At 46.5% G+C, this 13448-nt stretch overlaps 1 long non-coding RNA gene across 2 annotated transcripts in view; it reads right to left on the bottom strand.

Annotated features, from left to right (window-relative positions):
• LOC115200575 (uncharacterized) overlaps nucleotides 1-12863 on the bottom strand; it is a 73072-nt gene extending 60209 nt beyond the window's left edge. For both annotated transcript variants that reach the window (XR_003879539.1, XR_003879540.1), the window contains exon 1: nucleotides 12755-12863. This is a non-coding gene — a long non-coding RNA (uncharacterized LOC115200575). The remainder of the gene's footprint in view (nucleotides 1-12754) is intronic.
• Nucleotides 12864-13448: the final 585 nt, after the last annotated feature.

Raw genomic sequence — 13448 nt, 5'->3', positions numbered from 1 at the left:
ATTCAGCACGACTGGACTGATCTGGACCGGAACAAAGGGGTGCACACACACACTCACTGTAAGGGATCCACAAGTAGAGACATGGCGAAGCCTAAAACAGTAGTAGCAGCCTTCATAAAGTGCTTTTTATACAGACAGACATATACTGAAATAGACCTCAGGTCTAGTCTGATGAACAGTTATACTGAAATAGACCTCAGGTCTAGTCTGATGAACACTTATACTGAAATAGACCTCAGGTCTAGTCTGATGAACACTTATACTGAAATAGACCTCAGGTCTAGTCTGATAAACAGTTATACTGAAATAGTCTGATAAACAGTTATACTGAAATAGACCTCAGGTCTAGTCTGATGAACAGTTATACAGGTAGACACCTCAGGTCTGTATATAGCTGCTGTATGTCTCACGGAGTGACTGGACGTGAACGCCCAGGCAGCTGTATCATTACTGACCTGTTGCAGCCACTTAATACTGGCAGCTGGGGCCCTTCCCTCATCTACACACACACACACACACACACACACCTCTGTTTTAGAAAGGTGAAATATGGTCTGTGTGTGTGTGTGTGTCATAGACAAACATCCTCCTGTCATACTGTGTACTAGGATCACATGTTCTGTTGTCATCTCTCCCTCTCTAGTCTGACCCTCCCAGCCTCTCAGTCTACCAGTCAGATACAGATGCAGGATCTTAATTTGATCATCCTGTTGCAGGATAACTTTCCTGCAATGCAGGACATTTTTAACTTGTAGTGTACTTGAGGTTTAAAAAGGCTTCTGATGTTATCAAAGTGGAAATTACTGTTTTCCTTACAATAAATGTATCACCCCTACACAAATCTCCATTAATGATAATCCACATAATAATTCACATTTCCTGTTGTTTCAGGATTATTTTCCTGCTGTAGAAAACTGGCTCAAATTAAGATCTTATATTTGTAGGACTTAATATAAGGACTTAATACCGGTTCTACCCCACCACATCATACTTAAAGCCTGTTCTACCCCATCATACTTAAAGCCTGCTCTACCCCATCATACTTAAAGCCCGCTCTACCCCATCATACTTAAAGCCTGCTCTACCCAATCATACTTAAAGCCTGCTCTACTCCATCATACTTAAAGCCTGCTCTACCCCATCATACTTAAAGCCTTCTCTACCCCATCATACTTAAAGCCCGCTCTACCCCATCATACTTAAAGCCCGCTCTACCCCATCATACTTAAAGCCTGCTCTACCCAATCATACTTAAAGCCCGCTCTACCCAATCATACTTAAAGCCCGCTCTACTCCATCATACTTAAAGCCCGCTCTACCCCGTCATACTTAAAGCCTGCTCTACCCAATCATACTTAAAGCCTGCTCTACTCCATCATACTTAAAGCCCGCTCTACCCCATCATACTTAAAGCCCGCTCTACCCCATCATACTTAAAGCCTGCTCTACCCCATCATACTTAAAGCCTGCTCTACCACACCCCATCATACAGTTGAAGTCGGAAGTTCACATACACTTAGGTTGAAGTCATTAAAACTCGTTTTTCAACCACTCCAAAAATGTCTTGTTAACAAACTATAGTTTTGGCAAGTCGGTTAGGACATCTACTTTGTACACGACACAAGTAATTTTTCCAACAATTGTTTACAGACAGATTATTTCACTTATAATTCACTGTATCACAATTCCAGTGGGTCAGAAGTTTACATACACTAAGTTGACTGTGCCTTTAAACAGCTTGGAAAATTCCAGAAAATGATGTCATGGCTTTAGAAGCTTCTCATAGGCTAATTGACATCATTTGAGTCAATTGGAGGTATACCTGTGGATGTATTTCAAGGCCTACCTTCAAACTCAGTGCCTCTTTGCTTGACATCATGGGAAAATCAAAAGAAATCAGCCAAGACCTCAGAAAAAAAAGTGTAGACTTCCACAAGTCTGGTTCATCCTTGGGAGCAATTTCCAAATGCCTGAAGGTACCACGTTCATCTGTACAAACAATAGTATGCAAGTATAAACACCATGTGACCACAGAGCAGTCATACCACTCAGGAAGGAGACACATTCTGTCTCCTAGAGATTAACGTACTTTGTTGCAAAAAGAGCAAATCAATCCCAGAACAACAGCAAAAGACCTTGTGAAGATGCTGGAAGAAACAAGTACAAAAGTATCTATATCCACAGTAAAATGAGTCCTACATCGACATAATCTGAAAGGCCACTCGGAAAGAAAGAAGCCACTGCTCCAAAACCACCATGAAAGAGCCAGACTATGGTTTGCAACTGCACATGGGGACAAAGATCGTACTTTTTGGAAAATTGTCCTCTGGTCTGATGAAACAAAAATAGAACTGTTTGGCCATAATGACCATCGTTATGTTTGGAGGAAAAAGGGGGAGGCTTGCAAGCCGAAGAACACCATCCCAACCGTGAAGCACGGGGGTGGCAGCATCATGTTGTGGGGGTGCTTTGCTGCAGGAAGGACTGGTGCACTTCACAAAATAAATGGCATCATGAGGATGGAAAATGATGTGGATATATTGAAGCAACATCTCAAGACATCAGTTAGGAAGTTAAAGCTTGGTCACAAATGGGTCTTCAAAATGGACAATAACCCCAAGCATACTTCCAAAGTTGTGGCAAAATGGCTTAAGGACAAATAAGTCAAGGTATTGGAGTGGCCATCACAAAACCCAGACCTCAATCCCATAGAAAATGTGTGGGCAGAACTGAAAAAGTGTGTGTGAGCAAGGAGGCCTACAAACCTGACTCAGTTACACCAGCTCTGTCAGGAGGAATGGGCCAAAATTCACCCAACTTATTGTGGGAAGCTTGTGGATGGCTACCCAAAACGTTTGACTCAAGTTAAACCATTTAAAAGCAATGCTAACAAATACTAATTGAGTGTATGTAAACTTCTGACCCACTGGAAATGTGAGGAAAGAAATAAAAGCTCAAATAAATAATTCTCTACTATTATTGACATTTCACATTTTTTAAATAAAGTGGTGATCCTAACTGACCTAAAACAGGACATTTTTACTAGGATGAAATATCAGGAATTGTGAAAAACTGAGTTTAAATGTATTTGGCTAAGGTGTATGTAAACTTCCGACTTCAACTGTACTTAATGACTGCATCATCAGACAGACTGAACTCCAAGCTGTGTCACTGGTAACCCGTGGCAACAGCCCAATTAAGACAGGCTCCAGAGGGACCGAGACGCAGTCAGACCACCTGAGGGAGGAACCTCGAGGGTGCCGGAGGAGAGGGGGGATATAGAGTGACACACAGTCACTCTTCTTTCTCTCAAAGTGTGCACTTATTCACTTCCCTTCATGGATTTGACGGCGAATAACTGGCATAGAAAATGTGGTGGGAACGCCCTCTTGGTAGCATATTGCACCAACAGCAATTTAATACTTTTACATTTATAGGGAGAAGTGAACGTCGACACTTCAGGAGAAAGTAGAGATTATTGGGACACAGGAGAGAGGCTGACTGTGTGCCATCATAATGCCATTTGGCCTGCTGGACAATGGCTGCTCTGAAAAATCTGTGACAGACTTTTGAGAGGATATAATGATGTAACATTTAATCCCACATACGACCAGTGTGTGTGTGTACATAGCAATACTCTGCTCTGTGACAACTTACTGTGGGTCAAATCCATCTGCGTGTGAAGCAAGGCAAACTCCACGACCCATCATTCCCTCTATCAAAACACTGTATTCCAAATCCAACCCTTGGCAAGGTTGGTCTCTATTTAAAGCCCTCCAACAGACAGAGAAGCGAGAGCGAGGACAACAGGGGGGCGGAGAGAGAGCGCGAGGACAACAGGGGGGCGGAGAGAGAGCGCGAGGACAACAGGGGGGCGGAGAGAGAGCGCGAGGACAACAGGGGGGGCGGAGAGAGAGCGCGAGGACAACAGGGGGGCGGAGAGAGAGCGCGAGGACAACAGGGGGGCGGAGAGAGAGCGCGAGGACAACAGGGGGGCGGAGAGAGAGAGTGAGGACAACAGGGGGGCGGAGAGAGAGCGCGAGGACAACAGGGGGGCGGAGAGAGAGAGGAGAACAAGGAGGCGGAGAGAGAGAGGAGAACAAGGAGGCGGAGAGAGAGAGGAGAACAAGGAGGCAGAGAGAGAGAGAGGAGAGCGGGAAGCGGAGCCAGGCCGGGGTCACCAGAGGTCAGAGAGAACACCCTGTCAGATTATCATGATGTCACAATCCGCTTTAATATCCTGAATTCCCATCATCAGGCTCCTGCCCACCCCCTTTGTGGCACTCTGTGTCGTTTGTATGGAATGTCATGTCAATCTCCTACAATTGCACAAATGGGTTGGAGGACTTTTACACGTGTTGCTTGGACGTTTCCAAAGCAGGCTTTAGCTCAGTGGGCTAAACATGGCCTGAAACATGAAGACTTTTTTGTTTGATAGAGCTGATGCCTACGCTATAGCTCAGTGGGCTAATAACACAGTTGTGGTGCAGACAACCCCAGTTTAAAACCTAGACAGTCAAAGGGGAATTCAGCACTTTGCTGCAATTGGAAGGGACTTCAGCACCATGGACAGCTCTATAGATATTGAACTGTTGGGACTAGTGTTGATACGATACCTGAATTTTAACTTCGACACCAATACCAGGTTTAGCATCTCAATACTTGATCCAAAAACGATACCGCAGTAAAAAAATAAAACAAAAATAAAAAGCATATTAACCAAAGTCCTAGAACTTAATCCAGTCAGATCAGAGCAGTAGCCGAGTTTTTCAAATCGGTGGACATCTTTTGAGTTCAATGTCATTAGATTTTATGTAACCGTTTTTTCAGACAGCAATGTACTGTATGCATTAGTGAATCAATTATACAGTCATACAATTCATTTTACTTTGTTTTTACCAATCTAACTACGTAACAAAATAATGGTAATAATTTATTTGAATGGTAAATGTCTACTGATCAACTGGGTAAATCAAGATGTAGCCTACTGTAGGTCTATTCACAATACAGGTGAATACATATTCAATAGGAGTACAAGCATGCACTGAGTTATTGAACTTGTGTCAGGTTCCGCAGCAAGGTGCTGTGAGGTCATCGCGGCAATGACAAAACGTCTTCTTGTGACAAATCAAAGAGCCAATAGCGATTCTCACTGAAAAAGTAGTTGGCAACACTGGTCGGCCCGTCGGAGCCCTTCTCACACACACAGACAGGTCGCTGGAGGCAATAAATCATCTTTGGAAGAGACGTGGGAGAGAGAGACTGATGAAGTGAATTAATACAATTTTGGTGCCAATCAGCTATGAACTCAGCATATTTTCTGTTATGTTTTGCATATTATCACAAAAAAAAGTACCAGGGTAGTGAATTGATTGATGTTAGCTAGCAAATAATGTTAGAAGCTACCGGTATCTTCTTGCATTGTAAAAAGTATTCTAGCCTGTAGAGAAATTGTTTTTGCGAACAGTAATTAACAGTTTCAACATTTCTATATGCCGTGTCACATTATTCAAGTGTGTTAACTTCTGTGCAGCATGAGTGGGGAGCTAACATGATACAGCCCAGACTCCCAGTACAGGAGGCTAAGTGGGGAGCTAACATGATGCAGCCCAGACTCCCAGTACAGGCTAAGTGGGGAGCTAACATGATACAGCCCAGACTCCCAGTACAGGAGGCTAAGTGGGGACCTAACATGATACAGCCCAGACTCCCAGTACAGGAGGCTAAGTGGGGACCTAACATGATACAGTCCAGACTCCCAGTACAGGCTAAGTGGGGAGCTAACATGATACAGTCCAGACTCCCAGTACAGGAGGCTAAGTGGGGAGCTAACATGATACAGTCCAGACTCCCAGTACAGGCTAAGTGGGGAGCTAACATGATACAGCCCAGACTCCCAGTACAGGCTAAGTGGGGACCTAACATGATGCAGTCCAGACTCCCAGTACAGGCTAAGTGGGGACCTAACATGATGCAGTCCAGACTCCCAGTACAGGAGGCTAAGTGGGGAGCTAACATGATACAGCCCAGACTCCCAGTACAGGCTAAGTGGGGAGCTAACATGATGCAGCCTAGACTCCCAGTACAGGAGGCTAAGTGGGGAGCTAACATGATACAGTCCAGACTCCCAGTACAGGCTAAGTGGGGAGCTAACATGATGCAGCCCAGACTCCCAGTACAGGCTAAGTGGGGAGCTAACATGATACAGCCCTGACTCCCAGTACAGGAGGCTAAGTGGGGAGCTAACATGATACAGCCCAGACTCCCAGTACAGGCTAAGTGGGGAGCTAACATGATACAGTCCAGACTCCCAGTACAGGAGGCTAAGTGGGGAGCTAACATGATACAGCCCAGACTCCCAGTACAGGCTAAGTGGGGAGCTAACATGATACAGTCCAGACTCCCAGTACAGGAGGCTAAGTGGGGAGCTAACATGATACAGCCCAGACTCCCAGTACAGGCTAAGTGGGGAGCTAACATGATACAGTCCAGACTCCCAGTACAGGAGGCTAAGTGGGGAGCTAACATGATACAGCCCAGACTCCCAGTACAGGCTAAGTGGGGAGCTAACATGATACAGTCCAGACTCCCAGTACAGGAGGCTAAGTGGGGAGCTAACATGATGCAGCCCTGACTCCCAGTACAGGAGGCTAAGTGGGGAGCTAACATGATACAGCCCAGACTCCCAGTACAGGAGGCTAAGTGGGGAGCTAACATGATGCAGCCCTGACTCCCAGTACAGGCTAAGTGGGGAGCTAACATGATACAGCCCAGACTCCCAGTACAGGAGGCTAAGTGGGGAGCTAACATGATGCAGCCCAGACTCCCAGTACAGGCTAAGTGGGGAGCTAACATGATGCAGTCCAGACTCCCAGTACAGGCTAAGTGGGGAGCTAACATGATACAGCCCAGACTCCCAGTACAGGCTAAGTGCAGCAGGCACAGTGCTCTAGCTCTATAAGGGGGACATCGACTGCAATGATAGAGTTGATCAGTGAGAGACACATTTGAAAGAAGTAAAGAAAGTCACAAAAATTATTTTAACAAACCGTTTTTTCATGTTTAGTATCAAAAAAGTAAAGTTTTAGGTATACTGTGCAACACTAGTTGGGATTGGTGATCTGGGGTCAGTTTCGTATTTTCTCCAGTAATGGTTAAGGTCCGGATAGAGATGGGGAAACTGATCCTAGATCTGTACCAAGGAGTTTTGGAACTGGTAGAGGGTGGGGCTTGTCTGCGCTAACAGGAACATTTGGAGAAAAGAAAAAAAATGTCTCTCCTTCCCATGGCAAAATAAGTAGAAGAATCGCAGGAAATTTACTTTAAAACTCAAAAATGTTCTCTCGGCCGTCAACAGGAGGGCTACTAAAATGTTTTGCCTGCGAGGTGGGGAAACCCCACTTCAAAATCTTGCCTAAGGTCACCAAAAAGCGAGGCGCAGCCCCGGGAGTCAGTCAGGAAGACAAAAGGTGACAAGGGATGACAGGAAGTACACCAGGACCCTGTCCCACGTAATGACTGACACACACACACACACACACACACACACACACACACACACACACACACACCAGATGGCGAGAGGATTATTCCCTCTAGCTCCTCCCCTCATTCCGGCCACTGATTCTGTACTAGTATCAGTCCAATGCTCTCCCTCGAGTCTACACACTATCCCTTACATCTGTGACTCCCTGCCCGCACTCCATTAAATATACATACATCCCTCTCAAACCAGACCTCCTCTAACCCCCTCCATTATATCTCTCTAACCAGACCTCCTCTGTCCCCCTCCATTATATATCTCTCTCTCTATCCCCCTCCATTATATCTCTCTAACCAGACCCCCAACCTCCCCCCTCCATTATATCTCTCTAACCAGACCCCCACGAACCCCCTCCATTATATCTCTCTCTATCATCCTCCATTATATCTCTCTAACCAGACCTCCTCTGTCCCCCTCCATTATATCTCTCTAACCAGACCCCCACTATCCCCCTCCATTATATCTCTCTCTATCCCCCTCCATTATATCTCTCTAACCAGACCTCCTCTAACCCCTCCATTATATCTCTCTAACCAGACCTCCTCTAACCCCTCCATTATATCTCTCTAACCAGATCCCCACTATCCCCCCTCCATTATATCTCTCTAACCAGACCTCCTCTGTCCCCCTCCATTATATCTCTCTAACCAGACCTCCTCTAACCCCTCCATTATATCTCTCTAACCAGACCTCCTCTGTCCCCCTCCATTATATCTCTCTAACCAGACCTCCTCTGTCCCCCTCCATTATATCTCTCTAACCAGACCTCCTCTGTCCCCCTCCATTATATCTCTCTCTCTATCCCCCTTCATTATATCTCTCTAACCAGACCCCCACCCTCCCCCCTCCATTATATCTCTCTAACCAGACCCCCACTAACCCCCTCCATTATATCTCTCTCTATCCCCCTCCATTATATCTCTCTAACCAGACCTCCTCTGTCCCCTCCATTATATCTCTCTAACCAGACCCCCACTATCCCCCTCCATTATATCTCTCTCTATCCCCCTCCATTATATCTCTCTAACCAGACCTCCTCTGTCCCCCTCCATTATATCTCTCTAACCAGACCTCCTCTATCCCCCCTTCATTATATCTCTCTAACCAGACCTCCTCTGTCCCCCTCCATTATATCTCTCTAACCAGACCTCCACTATCCCTCCATTATATCTCTCTAACCAGACCTCCACTATCCCTCCATTATATCTCTCTAACCAGACCTCCTCTATCCCCCTCCATTATATCTCTCTAACCAGATCCCCACTATCCCCCCTCCATTATATCTCTCTCTCTATCCCCCTTCATTATATCTCTCTAACCAGACCCCCACCCTCCCCCCTCCATTATATCTCTCTAACCAGACCCCCACTAACCCCCTCCATTATATCTCTCTCTATCCCCCTCCATTATATCTCTCTAACCAGACCTCCTCTGTCACCTCCATTATATCTCTCTAACCAGACCCCCACTATCCCCCTCCATTATATCTCTCTCTATCCCCCTCCATTATATCTCTCTAACCAGACCTCCTCTGTCCCCCTCCATTATATCTCTCTAACCAGACCTCCTCTATCCCCCCTCCATTATATCTCTCTAACCAGACCTCCTCTGTCCCCCTCCATTATATCTCTCTAACCAGACCTCCACTATCCCTCCATTATATCTCTCTAACCAGACCTCCACTATCCCTCCATTATATCTCTCTAACCAGACCTCCTCTATCCCCCTCCATTATATCTCTCTAACCAGATCCCCACTATCCCCCCTCCATTATATCTCTCTAACCAGACCCCCACTATCCCCCTCCATTATATCTCTCTAACCAGACCTCCTCTATCCCCCTCCATTATATCTCTCTAACCAGACCTCCTCTATCCCCCTCCATTATATCTCTCTAACCAGATCCCCACTATCCCCCCTCCATTATATCTCTCTAACCAGACCCCCACTAACCTCCTCCATTATATCTCTCTAACCAGACCCCCACTAACCCCCTCCATTATATCTCTCTAACCAGACCTCCTCTGTCCCCCTCCATTATATCTCTCTAACCAGACCTCCTCTGTCCCCCTCCATTATATCTCTCTAACCAGACCTCCTCTAACCCCTCCATTATATCTCTCTAACCAGATCCCCACTATCCCCCCTCCATTATATCTCTCTAACCAGACCCCCACTAACCTCCTCCATTATATCTCTCTAACCAGACCCCCACTAACCCCCTCCATTATATCTCTCTAACCAGACCTCCTCTGTCCCCCTCCATTATATCTCTCTAACCAGACCTCCTCTGTCCCCCTCCATTACATCTCTCTAACCAGACCCCCACTGTCCCCCTCCATTACATCTCTCTAACCAGACCCCCACTGTCCCCCTCCATTATATCTCTCTAACCAGACCTCCTCTGTCCCCCTCCATTATATATCTCTCTAACCAGACCTCCACTGTCCCCCTCTGAAATTCACGTGAAACAAGCAGCACCAAACCCATTAACTGTTTGACCAATATTTTACCCTCACTTTCAATCATACGACAGCTCTCTAAATGTCGAATCTAGAACATTTTCACTTGGTAACTTTTCAAGAAGAGGATTTGTACTGTACCTGTTAGATTCTGTCCCTCCCCCCAGTCCCACCCGAGAGGCAGGAGCATTAGTTATACAGCCCTGTTCTAATTATGATCCTAAAACAGCAGTGTATTGACTGAGCTGTCATCAGAGCCCTCTCCTCATCTCTTGCCTTGGCCTCCTGATAGACATGTTGACAGACGGGCCTTGAAGGGTCCCCTTTACAGGAACACACACACACACACACACCCCATCAATAGAACTAAAGCAGGTTCTGGTGCCATTTCTCACTGAGAAATATCAAGGCTCAGGAAAGGAGAGGTCCAGACTGCTGCCTCCTCCAGACTGCTGCCTCCTCCAGACTGCTGCCTCCTCCAGACTGCTGCCTCCTCCAGACTGCTGCCTCCTCCAGACAGGAGAGGGTTAGACTGCTGCCTCCTCCAGACTGCTGCCTCCTCCAGACTGCTGCCTCCTCCAGACTGCTGCCTCCTCCAGACTGCTGCCTCCTCCAGACAGGAGAGGGTTAGACTGCTGCCTCCTCCAGACTGCTGCCTCCTCCAGACTGCTGCCTCCTCCAGACAGGAGAGGGTTAGACTGCTGCCTCCTCCAGACTGCTGCCTCCTCCAGACTGCTGCCTCCTCCAGACAGGAGAGGGTTAGACTGCTGCCTCCTCCAGACTGCTGCCTCCTCCAGACTGCTGCCTCCTCCAGACAGGAGAGGGTTAGATTGCTGCCTCCTCCAGACTGCTGCCTCCTCCAGACTGCTGCCTCCTCCAGACAGGAGAGGGTTAGACTGCTGCCTCCTCCAGAGAGGAGAGGGTTAGACTGCTGCCTCCTCCAGACGGCTGCCTCCTCCAGACGGCTGCCTCCTCCAGACAGGAGAGGGTTAGACTGCTGCTTCCTCCAGAGAGGAGAGGGTTAGACTGCTGCCTCCTCCAGACGGCTGCCTCCTCCAGACGGCTGCCTCCTCCAGACAGAGTGTGTGTGTTGACAGAACCCAGAGGAGACCCAGCTGTCCTGACTCTCTGTGTTACATTGCTCAGTAATAGAATGGTCTGGTTGGTTGCTACTGGCCTCCACAGCTTCAGGCCAAATCACACCCATTGATAAGAGGAGGTATCCAGGACACACAGGGTGAATCAAGCAACATGATTGTCATTCATCCCAAATGTAACCCTATTCCTTACATAGCGCTCTGGTCAAAAGTATTGCTCTATGGGCTCTACTCAAAATTAGTGCACTAGGGTATAGTGTGCCCTTTTGGATGTAGTCATGGATTATAGTAGTGGACTAGACTGGAACAGATCTGGAGCCTCAACTCACATTCAAATAATGTTAGGCACGATACATGTGTCATGACCATATTCCCCACAGTGTTCCTAAAACAGTGTTGAATGGTTTGGTTAAGGAGAGGATTAAGGATAGGGTCAGTTGTAGGTTTTTGGTTAGTCGGGCTGTCAATTGGATGCTGGTCAGAAAAGTCCCTATAGTCTCTCCTTTCTCAAACATGTCCTCCCCCTAGCTTGCCTGGCTACCCAAACTAATTTTCCCGGCAAAACGCTACGCCCACTGATGTTAGTTTCTTCTCCGCAACGTCTGGATCTGAGTACCTCCCCGACGATTCCTCGAAAAAAAAAACATTCTAACCATTGGGATTAGTCTCAGAAACCAATGAGTTGGACCAGAGCCATGTGGGTAAAGCGTTGGTTTGAAAACATGTCATTGGCTTTGTTACTCTGAATGGTTAGAGATAAGCCAATCGCTGATGACTTTGTTTTGTACAACACCCCTCATTTGGAAATCCCCACAGACGACATCAATGTTGTCAGTCTCAGACTGAAGTACACAGAGAACAGAGGAGAGCAGAGGAAGAATTCAGTTTGAGTCGTCAGGCAAGCCCCTAGCCAGTTCATCAGCAGAGGCTGCTGAGGAGAGGACAGCTCATAATGGCTACAATAGAGTGGTATCAACTACATGGAAACCATCTCTCTGATGTATTTCATTCGACTCCATCCTCCCCTCAGCAGCCTCCATTCCAGTTCATATAAATCTATTCCACCAGTAGCACACCAGATTCTCTAAATCGGAGGTTCTGATGATTCGCTGACCAGTTGTACAAAGTGGGATAGAAATCTAAATGGATTATATAGTGTCTTCCAGGGACAGTACAGACAGAGAAGCACTGTGTAGCTAAATAACAGTGTAGCTTAGTCAACTCATTCAAACTATCATGACTGAACAAAGAAGACCTGCACTAAGCGCATAATTAAACGATATGGCAAGAGAGGATGATACGGTGTAACAAGGTAGCCAAAGTAGAATAACTTCAGTGGCCAATTGGTTAGCTGACTGACCGTTAATTAACTATAGCGGGAAAAAAAAAGGGTGAATCAAAAGTCAAATATAAAACCCAAATAATGTACATGCGTGCCAGAGATTAAAGGGTGTTATGGAATAGCTCACTATCAGTACTGGTCAAGTTTGGACTGTAACGTGACACCTCGATATGCGCATCTACCCAATAGCTACAGACAACTTTCCTGTGCGCAAACATTGATTTGAGATGATCAAATAGGCCTAGCTACGTCAGTAATGTGACAGATATTTACAGTATAATAAAAGGTTAGTGAAAGGAGAAAAACCTACCTCTGACGCACAGCAGGGACATCGCTACTGAGATTGTTTTTCCTGGCGCAACAGTCTGCCAAGAATTTCAAAACAACCTATTCCGTTTCAATGGATGTAGCCTACTCCACAAAACGCTTGTTGCATCGCAAAACTACCCTCCCAGTCCCTTCCGAGTTCAGGGCATGGAGGATGAGCCGCTGCCATTCACTTCGATGAGGAGTTAGACGAAAGCTGCTCCAGATCGAGACGCGCCATTATGGGGAACTACAGCGGAGAGATTAGACACGCCAGTGCATCACACTCAACAGGCAGGCAGTGAGGAGGAATGACTGTCACAGGGAAAAACCAATAAGAGATTATAATTCATTGGAATAGGCGGGTCTCAAGCTAACTGTGACCAACTGAAAACGGATCAGATGGATTCAGGTGGCTCGGGGAACAGGTGAAGTCCAGCAGTTGGTGAGGGTGATGCCAGTTCTACCGGGTCAATATGTTTTATGGAAAAAGGGTGTGTCCATAATGACCAATCTAAATAGCCAACCTACAACTGGTAAAAAGTTGTCTCCGTTACTCAGCTGTCTCCGTTACTCAGCTGTCTCTGCCGCAGCACTCTCTCAACCAATTATGTCAATGAACACACACAACCCTGCCTCCACCATTCATTCATTCATTCATTCATTCACTCACTCACTCACTCAAAGACTGATAGTGA

Source organism: Salmo trutta, chromosome 9, assembly GCF_901001165.1.
Source record: "Salmo trutta chromosome 9, fSalTru1.1, whole genome shotgun sequence".
Taxonomy (NCBI): domain Eukaryota; kingdom Metazoa; phylum Chordata; class Actinopteri; order Salmoniformes; family Salmonidae; genus Salmo; species Salmo trutta.
Note: the sequence above shows the minus strand (reverse complement) of the source record. Positions and strands in the feature narration are given on the sequence as shown.